Here is a 12,109-nt window from a genome sequence, read left to right as displayed (position 1 = left end):
TGGCGTTTTGAGTAACCATGGCAACGTAATTTGCAACCAAAGACGCCATTTTTATTTGTCATTGTTCATATACTCTGGATACAAATCAAATATACAAGATGGCCACCTGAGCTAAAAGGAAAAAAAAATACATATCCTGTAAATCAGCAATTTTTTAGAGATGTTGAGCTGAAATTTGGTGTGGTAGTAGCTTAGAGCAATGCCCAATAAATAAAGACTTAAAACATTCAAGATGGCTGCCAAAGCTAAGTTTAAATGGCTTTAAATCAGTTTTTTTTATACATACAGAGCTAAAATTTGGTGTGGATAGAGCTGAGAACGTTCCCCATCACAAGCTGAATCCAAATCAAAAATCCAAGATGGCTACCACAGCTTAAAAAAAAAAAAAGACTAACTCGTTGAATTTTTGGCACAATGAGCTGAAACTTGGTGTAGTGGTAGCCGAGTGAACCACAACACATACAATGCTGCAACGTGGAAGTCCCTGTTTCTCCAGGATCTTTCTAATTAATTAAGGGTTTTAATTTGGTGTAATTTGAACTGAAATAAATAAATAAATGGAATCTGCCATGACAAAATATTCTGTTTCTGTAATGAACGTTACAAACATGAGCACTAATAAACACACCTGATAAGAAGTAAACAAGTTTACATCTAACGAGGTTAAATGTTTTCCCCTGTAAGTCTGGCTGATTCTAGGGGAGGCATGAAACGTGTTTGGGAGTAACGGCCTGATTTTCAGCTCAAAAGAACAAGATTCTCGTTTTAGCCCGTAGCTTTGAGTTTCTCTCCCAGGATGGTCGAGCTGGCAGATGGTGGAGAGACGGGTGTAAAAAACCAACATCACTGATGGAGGAGGCAGATAATGCAGCAGCCACTTGATGGAGGGATCTCCAGGGTTCACGAGCGTTACGCAACCAGCGTTTTTATCTACTGGCTGTGAGGTTGAAACTCAGAGTCTGCTTATTTATTCATCCGGCTGCGCGTGAAACTCTGCCTTTATTGTAGCAGGAAGATTGCAGGCTTTCAACTTTTGATTTTACATTGCTTTTTTTTACTGAGTGGGCTTTGCTACTTTTTTCCAAATCGGTGCAAATAAAAAAAAAAAAGACGACGACGGAGCAGGGTGCAACAGAAACCAACGCTCCATGAATAATAAAGACTCGTGTTTTACACAGACACACATAAAACATGCCATGAACCCCGGCTCTCTGGCAGGAAACTTTGATTGGATGAATATTTGCACAGCTGATGGGAATGAAGCATGAAGCCTGGAGACAAGGAGAAGGTTGGTGCCTGCATGCAGAAAATACGACATCCCACGAGTCGTGATCAGGGTTTCAGAACACCAATCAATGGGCCAGTTCCTTCTTGTGGAGCTGCAGATTTTGCACAAAGCCAGAGCCAGAACAAAACATAAAAGTGGGATTTCCACACAGGGACTTTAACCAAGTGGAGTCTACGAGACTGAATCAGTCATGTGATGGGTTCCATGTTCATCTGTAAAGCTGTAAAATATGAAGGAACTCTGCTTAAACCATAAACGCTCGCCTGCGCGGCTTGAAAAGTAAAAACAAGACGGTGAGCAGCACTGAGGCAGTTTACATGTGAGGTCTGTGAAACGTTGACTGATTAAACCCAGTCGTACCTGAACAGATGTAAATATTCAGCTGAGTCGGGTTGAACGCCAGGACATCAAGTTGTGCAACATAAACAAATGGGTGTAGTTTTATGATAAACTTTGAAATTCATGCAACTTAAATATGGTATTAAAAAAGTGACTGCTCAGATTTGTTGAAAAAGCTGAAACAGATTTAGAATGAGCTAAAACAAGCCAAAACAATTAGATGCTAAAATCAAAATGACTCCTGTTATTATTTACCACCTGTTACTGTGGTAAAAATACACAAGACGACGTGTCTTCAGTCACTGAGCGATGCATGTAGTGCACATGGCAGTTTAATAAGAGAGGTCCGTGTTGGAGTGTGGCTGCATCTGGGTGTAAAAATGTCATCCCAAACTGGGTTGCCAGGTCAACATCCAAGATGGCTGCCACCATATGTGTGTGTGTGTGTGTGTAAACCGACCACACCAATCATTTGAAGAAACTATGCTTTCTAGATTTTATATTGCTTAAAAATGTACTTGAACACATGACACACTGGCGTCAGAAGCATTTGTAGTGTGTGGGGGACACACTGGTTGGGGGGGTCTGGGGGTCGTCCCAAAGAAAATTTTGAATAAAGTAGATGCCATTTCCTGCCTTCTGGTGTATTTTAACTGGTTGTTAAACATCTTTGTTTAACTACATAAGTAAACACTTGATTCAATAACTGTTGTAGAGAGCAACAAGTTGTCTGACCAACAGCTCTCCTTGTGTGAATAGAGCATGCTTCGCTTCTCTCAAGCAGCCGCCAACACCCCCCCACCCCAGGTCAACAACTGTCGGCACTAACGTAGCACTAGGCTAGCACTAAGCTAGCAACACGTAATTCTAGAATTGTGCCGCTCCAGGTGGCTGCATGTTGGAGCAGCTCTGTTACTTTCATTCTGAGATTTTGCTTTTGGAAACTTCAATTCCTCTTTTTCTGGATGTAAATCACATTTTTTTGGATGATTGTTTCCTCTGGTATCAGATGCTGAGCAGCTGGAAGGATTTTTACTGAAACTTTTTTAGTTTTGGACATTTGTTATGATGCGTAACCATGGCAACAAGGCAGCTTTCTACAACAACAGCAGCTGATTAACATCTCAAAAGCTGAAATAATATCTCAACTATGGCCCCAACTCTCAAATGAGTTGAAAAGGATGTTCTATGGACGCATTCTCATCTACCTGCCAGCTGTGCTCGAGTGCCTGACCACTGAAATCCTGGAACTAGCAGGAAACATGGCTCACGACAGCGGAAGGACAGGATCGTCCCTCAGCACCTACAGTTGGCTGTCCGCAGCTATGAAGAGCTCGGCAGACTTCTGGGAGGAGTGGCCATCGCTCTGGGGGGAGTTCTGCCCAGCATTCAAGCGGTCCTACAGTCCAGGGGAACCAAGAGGCCAGCCGAGTCTGGGTGGACGGATCGGACGGCATCTGCAGCCAGTTTCTTAGGATCCACTGTGAGATGGACCTTTACAAGAGATCCTTCCTGTCTACAGCATCTATAACATCTCTTAATGAAATGAGGATAACGAGTTACAACAACAAAATAATTTCCCTTTGGGATTAATAAAGTATTTTTGAATTGAATTGAATTGAATACAGACACGCTAGCTAAGATGCTACAGACATAGCGCTCCAATTCCCCACATCCTAACCCCACCCCCCAGTCAACAACTGTCGGCACTAGCGCACAACACAAAGTGTCTCCCCCGTGATCGTCCTGCTGAGTCAGACGACCTCATGCAGTGTGCAGAGTTGTTGTAGGTAACCAGGAAAACCTGGAGTGAACTTTCAGTGGTTTGAGTATTTATTAATCAAGTGGAATGGATTCGTTCAAGAAGAAATAGAAACAGCGCTGGGTGAACTAATATTTCATGGTAAATGTGTGTGTGTGGGGTGGGGGGTTGGTTTGTTTGTTAGATGTGATTTTATTTCTGAAGATCATTTTAAGACCCATAGCTTGTTTTGGAGAAGTGCTGTAAAGTTATAAATAAAGTTAGCTGTAAAACGTGATGAACTTGTTGTCGGTAAACAAAGATGTAAATAAGAAATGCAGCAACACAAAACAAACACGTCAGCTTTTTAAGTTTTGCAGAACTTATGAAAAGTAAAACAATTAAAAACACACTAGTGTGTGATTAAACACTAAAATGTATATTTTAGGTACTCCTGGGTGAAACGCCTCAGAGCTGAACTCTGCACGAGACATTTCTTCATCTGCGTCTTCTCTCAACTTGTCGTCTTTATTCCTCCTTTCATAGCTCTCTTTGGTTCAAACTTGTTATGTTTGAGCTCCTCTCCCTCGTTACAAGAACAGGATTCCTGAGTTGGTTTTGTCGCAGCGTCTTCTGTGGATCTCCTCTGCAGATGAAAGCAGCCTCTGATTTCTGTCTGCAGGGGTTTGAACACGTCCTGATTTCTCTTCAAGGTGGAAATCATTCCTCAGACTGCTGCTCGCTGCGGCCGGGCGGTGCAGAAGACGAGGGAGATGCTGACCCCTCATCAGAAACGGTTTAAATAAAGCTAAAGTGCAAAACAAAATGTTGTAATAAAATGATTAATTTTTTTAAGTTTGTGTATCCACCACCAGGATTTTAACCTATAAGATCATTTAATGATGAACATAGCAGCTTTTCATTTATGCAACACGTTCGCTTTGTCTCAAATTCACTCGACGTTTAATCAACTGAAAATCTAATTTTTACTTTATTTTCACAGAACTAATCCACTACAAGTGTACGAGTTTACTTTTACTTTTCTCCCAACACATTTCCAGTTCCCTCTAAAAATAACCCAATAAAACAGAATCAACGCATCATAGTGGAGCTTTAATCTCCAACATTGAGTAATGATGCTGGTGGCGGTGCTTCTTTCCACTTTATCTATGATTAAATCTTTCGGTCGACTCGGTTATTTCTTTTGAATTAGACCTACTGTTAACATCGCCTAATGTAATCAAAGCAGCGCAGCGTTCCGCGAGTCATTTACACAAGTTCAGGGTGAAAAAACCATAAACATGGAGCTCCAGCGCTCCCTCTTCAACTCCTGCATGTTTTATGGAGAAGTGCAGCCGCCTCCCGTCACCGTCCCTCCTTCAGCTGAAGGATGGCTTCTGCAGAGGTTCAACGTTTCAGGGTTTTCTCTTTCATTTCAGAACATTCTCTTCTGCTATTTTACTGTTCCATCATTACACGAAGCAGAAAAGGAATGGGTCCAGAGTTTTAATGTGAGCTTTGATGGATCTAGAACAAGAATTTAGGTAGAGATGGAGGGACAACAGCTTTAAAGTGTTTTATGTGGCACATTCACTATCTTACCTGTTGTAGATAGCTTCCTGATAGTTTAGAGAAATAATTTATTCTGACCCGACTGAGATAATGGCTTGTATAAATTGGACCTACAACAAAGCTGATAGGACAACTTCAGAATAAAAAACAACTGAAGGCCCATGGGCCAGATCGAGCTAATGATGAATGCTAATGATGTGTCTTTTGATTTATTCAATCAATAAGTTATGCTTGTTCTAATATTTATATGTTAATTGCCAAGTGTAACAAATATATAACTTAATGTAAATTATCTGAAAACACCATTTAGTATCGTTTTTACTAAAAAAAAACAACAAACAGGATTAAACTTGACCCTCACCTTGGATCATGACTCCCCTCCATGTTCAACTGAATGTGAAACCCCTGCTCTGTAATTTCAGCCTTCCTTGTGCATGTATGTATTAGGATTTCATCCGTATGTTGCCGTTTCTCTGCTGAGGGTTTTTTCTGTTTTCAACTTTCACACTGTTTCCATCTGACATGATTTTTTTAAATACCTCCCCTTCCTTTGTGTTTCTCTTTTCCTACCTAAACGAAAAGGGCAGCGCCTCCCATGAGGCCGCAGCCTCAGACACCTCCGTCCCCCTATGTCTGTTTCTGTTTTACTCGGTTGGGCTGTACTGAAATGTAATTTTGTTGTGCTTCAGTGAAATGACAAAGCTGATTCTGATACATTTTATTTTGCATTACACTTTTATTAATATGGACTTCTGTAGTTACTGCATGTGCAACATCTGCAGCTAGCTGTAGCACTTTGTGAATGTCATGCTTCAGTAATGCTAAATTTGCAGCCGTGCTCTGGTTTTTAAAATAAAATTTACTATAACTAGCTGTTTGTAAGCCCAGTCTGAACTTTTCATTCAACCTTTATTTAGACAGGTAATCCCATTGAGCCTCGAGGACTCATTTACAAGAGAGACCTGATTTCAACTTAACTTTTAACTAATTCAATTTAACTTTATTTCTCTAAACTGAGTCAACAGGTAAGATACCAACTGTTCATACTTTTTCCAAAGAACCCCCCCCCCCCTTTAAAAGAGTCAAACTACTGCAACTTTAATGATGTTTGTTTCGCCTGTCTCGTTCTGTATTATGTCATATCGGCTTGTTGAATACTTATACATGTACAGCATTTGATGAGTTGTTGATGTTTTTATACATTAAATGACTGAAATAATGTGATTTATTTTTTAAGTCTAACAACATAATCAGCATGTAAAAGTCCATTAAAAGCTTCCCCCGCAGCAGATGTGTGTCTTTAACCTTCATTTAGCTCTCCTGCAGTCAGTTTGAAGTCCTGTTCATAAAAAAAAACACCCTCAGAAACATGTTTGCCTCTGTAATCTAAAATGTCCTGTGCACCGGGGACAAAATGTGCCTATCTCAAAGACTCCAGGAGTTTGAACCGAACACAGAGCATGATGCACGAGTACCGAGTGAAGTCCTGACATCAGGAGAGAAAAACTGATTTATTTTGTTCTTTCACGACAGAAAACAAAGAAGAAATGAGACAAGTAGGGCAGCTATTATCCCAGTGACCACAAATAAGAGACTTGATGAAATTGAAAATGATAGCAATTGTTTTAATATAAACCAGTTTCTTTTTTTTAATTTTTGTCCCTTCTTCTCCACAACACCAAGCAGAATAAAGGAGGAACCTGGTAATAATGAAACAGCTGGTGGCGACACATCGAGGACCGCTGGAGGAAAATAAACTGAATTTAGGAAGAGCTGAGGAGCCAGCAGGCGGCAAAGAATGGTGCAGCCACGAAACGAAGGGACGCTTTAATTAATCCAAAATGATTTCAATTAATTTGTAGCTCTCGTTTTTGACCAGTGGAGAGACGGGGGGGGGGGGGGGGGCAGACGTGACTGGAGGGGTCAGCTTCATCTTCTGACACACGCTGCATGACAAAACAGAAATAATTGAATCTTTTCTAATTAGCAAAGTGTCCCTTATCTTATAATAAAGGTTATGAAACGTTACGCGCTGCAGGGCTCTGGTTTATCTTCCACCAGTCAGAACGCATCACCGCGTCGTCCATCTCCATCTGAAACGTGTGAGGAGCAGAAACATGCAACTGTGTCCAACACCCAACGCCTTTCCACTGCAATCTGATCAGGACCTGCAGATTGGGACTTTACTGACGGTTGGTCAAGCTCAGGCGTCTTCACACCAGATTACCATATTTTTCAGCCTATAAACTCAATTCAATTCAAAAATGCTTTATTAATCCCAAAGGGAAATTATTTGTTGTTGTAACTCGTTATCCTCATTTCATTAAGAGATGTTATAGATGCTGATGCTGTAGACAGGAAGGATCTCTTGTAAAGGTCCATCCCACAGTGGATCCTAAGAAACTGGCTGCAGATGCCGTCCGATCCGTCCACCCAGACTCGGCAGGACTCTCGGTTCCCCCGGGCTGTAGGACCGCCCAAATGCCAGGCAGAACTCCTCCCAGAGTGATGGCCACTCCTCCCAGCAGTCTGCTGAGCTCCTCGTTGCTGCGGACAGCCAACTGTAGGTGCCGAGGAACAATCCTGTCCTTCCGCTGTCATGAGCCATGTTTCCTGCTAGTTCCAGGATCTCAGTGGTCAGGCACTCAAGCACAGCTGGCAGGTAGATGAGAATGCGTGCATGGCACCTCCTTTTCAACTCATTTGAGATTTGGGGCTGTAGTTGAAATATTATTTGAGCTTCTGAGATGTTAATCAGCTGCTGTTGCTTGTAGAAAACTGCCTTGTTGCCATGGTTACGCATCATAACAAATGTCCCAAACTAAAAAGTTTCAGTAAAAATCCTTCCAGCTGCACAGCATCTGATACCAGAGGAAACAATCATCCAAAAAATGTGATTTACATCCAGAAAAAGAGGAATTAGTTTCCAAAAGCAAAATCTCAGAATGAAAGTAACAGAGCTGCTCCAACATGCAGCCACCTGGAGCGGCACAATTCTAGAACTTGCACTAGAAGTTACAGTTTTTTGCATAATGTGCTTGCCCTGCGACTTATACGCTGAAGCGACATATTTATGGATTTTCCCATATTTATAAAATTATTATTTTTGTCTGAGGTATGACCGTTTTCATTCATTCTGAATGAAAATATTGAAAACCAACATTTTCAGCCACTAGATGGCACGCAAGCAGTATGGCATGCCCTTGTATCATGTAATATGTAAACGTGGCTATTAATGACAATCGGCTTGCCATAACCTGCCACCTTTGTCCAGCTCACCTGGAGCAACCGTTAAATCAGCTTCATTTCGCTGCACCGCCCCGGAGAAATGCAGCTGATTTGACCACTGAAGTGCATTTATTAAGTGAAAGTTCAAATGAGACACACCTTTACTATAACATCAAGCAAAAAATTGTTTTTAAGTATTAATCTTGTTAAAGTCCTCCCGTGCACGCTCCCGCCATTTGGCAGCCAACTGATTTCTGGCACAACACATTTCCTGGTTGTCTGCGGTGACATGTTATAAATGCGACTTATACGGCGAAGCAACGCATTTATGAATTTTTCCACTTTATTAAGACATATTTGGACTGATGCGACATGTACGACAGAAAATATGGTAAAACCGCACTATGATGGGAAAAATGAGAGTGGAAGGTCTCTGAGGTTTTCATTGGGTAACGATGGGCTCTTTAGTTTCTGTCAGGTACACAGTGGCTGTGTAACGAGGTCGCGGTGGTTTATAATCCTGGTGACTGTTCTGAGGAACTGGGTGGAGCGTGGGTTCATCAAATCCACACTGTGGACTCTGCACTCACCAGCAGTTTGGTCATCGAGGCTTTCAACAGGACTGACCCTGCAGGTCGTGCACAGTATTTTGTTGCTCATCTCCGTCCACATTCCTGTTTCCTCTTTGGCAGCCACGTTCATGGTTCAATCTACTGGTGATACTGGTGACATTTGGACAGGTTTTAAAAATCATTTAACACCAGTGCAGGTTTTGATCTGAACCTTTTCCATGAATGATTCTAGTCAGAGGGGAGCTCCAGTGCAGGAGTGAAACAGATGTTCAGACCGGGTGGAGTCACCTACAGGAACTACGTCAGGTGAAATTTCCCCACACGAACTTTCAGAACAAGTTCAGAGCTCAAGAGACGGAGCTGCGAGCCTCTGACTCGCACGAGGAAACTGGGAAGCAACACAAACGCTGGAGGAGGCTACGGAGACACCTTGCAGACGTTATTGTCCAACTAGTGTCCAGCAGTCCCAGCTCAACTGGTGAAGCGTTTCCATCCATTCGGTCGGATTGAATGGTTCTGAATCGATGCGTTGGGTTTCCGAAGGAGGATTCCTAAATTTGTCACGATAGGCAATGTTCTTTTCATCGACGTGACTTTTTGATAAAAGATAATATTCTGTCCTTCACACACTAATATTGACTCGGAGAGTCGACAGTTTAGTTTGGTTTAACCTTTTAGCAGCAAAAAGATTCAGCCCAGCAGCAGGAAGGGACAATGGTCCGTCCCTTCTGCACGATGTCCTTGTGTGACTTTGAGGAACAAAAGACACCTTCCACAGGCCACAGGATGAGTCAGACTCTTTGTGTTGAATTGCAAATACAGCCATCCAGACCCCCCCCCCCCCAACCCAATCCACTGATTATGATTCTGTGTGCCTCCGTAAATATCCTCTCTGCAGATATAAAGTGGGATAATTTGTTTTGCTGGAAGGCTTTCATATAAACCACTTCTACTCAAAGTGCTTTACAATGACGAAGACACAGAATTTGCTTCTGCTGCAACACTACAAGTCGTAATGAAAAAATAAAACACTGTGGAAGAATAATGATTTTTATTTTGGAGGGTTTCCTCCTTCGTATGGATGCGAGGTCTGAAGTGGACTACATTGAGCTGCTTTGGAAAATAAAATTATCATAAACACGAGTACTTGTGTTGGTAAATATTCCAGGAAAAACCTTTATATTGCAGAACGGAGCACGGAACTAGTAACATGATTTTATTACTTTTAAACGCAGGTATTGATGAAAATATTTAGGATTTATAGATGAGCTCATATCGAGTTGGACGTTTATTCAGCGCAAAATACTAAATTATACATAAGAAGGAGATGAATCACTACAAGTGGAGTTTATTGTCTAACTTTATAAATGCTGCAGGAGCTGAAGGGCTCTCAAACCGGAGCGTTCTCTCGCTGCAGAGGCACCGTTCAGATTTTATTGTGCTGTTTTTACAGAGTTATTACTAATCAATATCTTACCTGCAGTCAAACTACTCAGAGTATTATCTGTTTGGAAAATCATCCTGAAGTGTTTTCAGGGGAGAGAACTGCGTTTTAAAACAAGAGTTTCACTGAATGTTGTTTTACGAGCAGTTACGGTCATCGCTTTGACTTATTATAACAGTTAAAGTACAAGAATGGTTCCATCGTGTCATCTGGACAAGTTTCGTCCTTCATCCTAAAGACTTCATCAGTCTGACTCAAACAGTTACCGTAACATCTGGACTGTACTTTTTCCACACACACTGAACACCGTGGTTTATACAATGCTGCAGCTAATTTTATTTTATTTATTTTGAAGGGCTGACGAGCTTCATGCGGCCAAATCATTTAACCTCGTCACACCCGGGCGCTCACACAGCTGCCCAATACACGTCTCTCTCGAGGGGTGGGTCCTCGTGAGAGGATGAGACTACCTGTATAAATAAAAAGGTAAAAAAAAAACATCTGACCAATGAAATGATCCAGCAGGTCACAGTGGACCAGTTAATAATTAAGTAATTGTTAAAAAAAAAGTGTGTAAATGTTACAACGTGGACACCTGCGGCACGGCCAATATCTGTACAATTAAAAAAGTGGGCGTGGCTTATATTCAGGTGTGCTCTGTAGTCTGGAAAAGATGGTATTTAGATTGTAATCAGTCATCACAACGATCCATGTGAAACTTTTGTTTTAAAACAAAAAGTGATGGATGGAAAAAGGGGAAGTGACTAATCCTGCAGCAAACAGACGCTTCGAACCTCAGAGCTCCTTAAATTCTCAAACTGAATATTTTCAGACTTTCACACGAGATGAAGTTCATGTTTTTGTAAAACAGTTATTGTCCTCTCAAAACTCGAGCGAAAGCTAAATTTAGGAAACTAAAATATTCAGGTCAGTCACCTTTGAGCTTATCAGCTTCTTTACATACAGTTTTTATACAATTACTCTAAATCAGTGTTAGTAAATATAAATAAAAGATGTGTCAAGTTAAAATGTTATTTTCAGTGGAGACGAAGTGACAGACTGAAGTGTTACTGTCTAGAATGAGTGGGTCAACTGAAACTCTGATCCCCTGTAGTTTAAACATTTTTAGGATCCACTCAGATCGTCGACTCAATTTGAGCAGATCCTTTTTAAACAATCTTTAAAAGTTCATTTTGACGTCACCGTCAGTTTGTCGTTACACATTCGTTCAAACAAAAGGTTTGATGGAATCTACAAGCTGCACGGAAAGTGACGCACCTGCAGAAACAACCGACCGCCACGAAAATACCGGAGCGCAAAACTTATGGGGATGTAGTTTTTCAAAATAAGAGTTTGCTTAACTCATTTTGGTCTTACATGGACGAGCTGTTAGCTCAAACTTTCTCCAGATGGAGGGTGTTCAAAGAGCCATCTACAACAGGTAAGATATTGATCAAAAGCTTCTCACAACCCAGCGTCAAACTTTTTCATTAAGATAAACATTAAATGAATTGCTGTAAACTAAAGAGGCAGATATGTTCGTTAACCTTAAAGCATTAAAGTCAGAAAAAGACTTTCTGTCACCAAAGTCCAACTATTCTCTCACACGGATATCATTTTATCTTCTTTCGGCTGCTCCTTCTTCAGGGGTCACCACAGTGAACCATCTCACACGAACACTTGGTGATTGTTTTTACGCCGGAGGTCCTTCCTGACTCAACCACAGACACCGAGCTGCCACAGCTCTCTGAGTGGAGCAGAGAGCTGCCACAGCCGTCTGAGTGGAGCAGAGAGCTGCCACAGCCGTCTGAGTGGAGCAGAGAGCTGCCACAGCCCTCTGAGTGGAGCAGAGAGCTGCCACAGCCCTCTGAGTGGAGCAGAGAGCTGCCACAGCCCTCTGAGTGGAGCAGAGAGCTGCCACAGCC

Source organism: Nematolebias whitei, chromosome 19 (genome assembly GCF_014905685.2).
Source record: "Nematolebias whitei isolate Nwh7 chromosome 19, NemWhi1, whole genome shotgun sequence".
NCBI classification, from domain to species: Eukaryota; Metazoa; Chordata; class Actinopteri; order Cyprinodontiformes; family Rivulidae; genus Nematolebias; species Nematolebias whitei.
The sequence above is the reverse complement of the archived record's forward strand: the minus strand, read 5'-3'. Positions refer to the sequence as shown.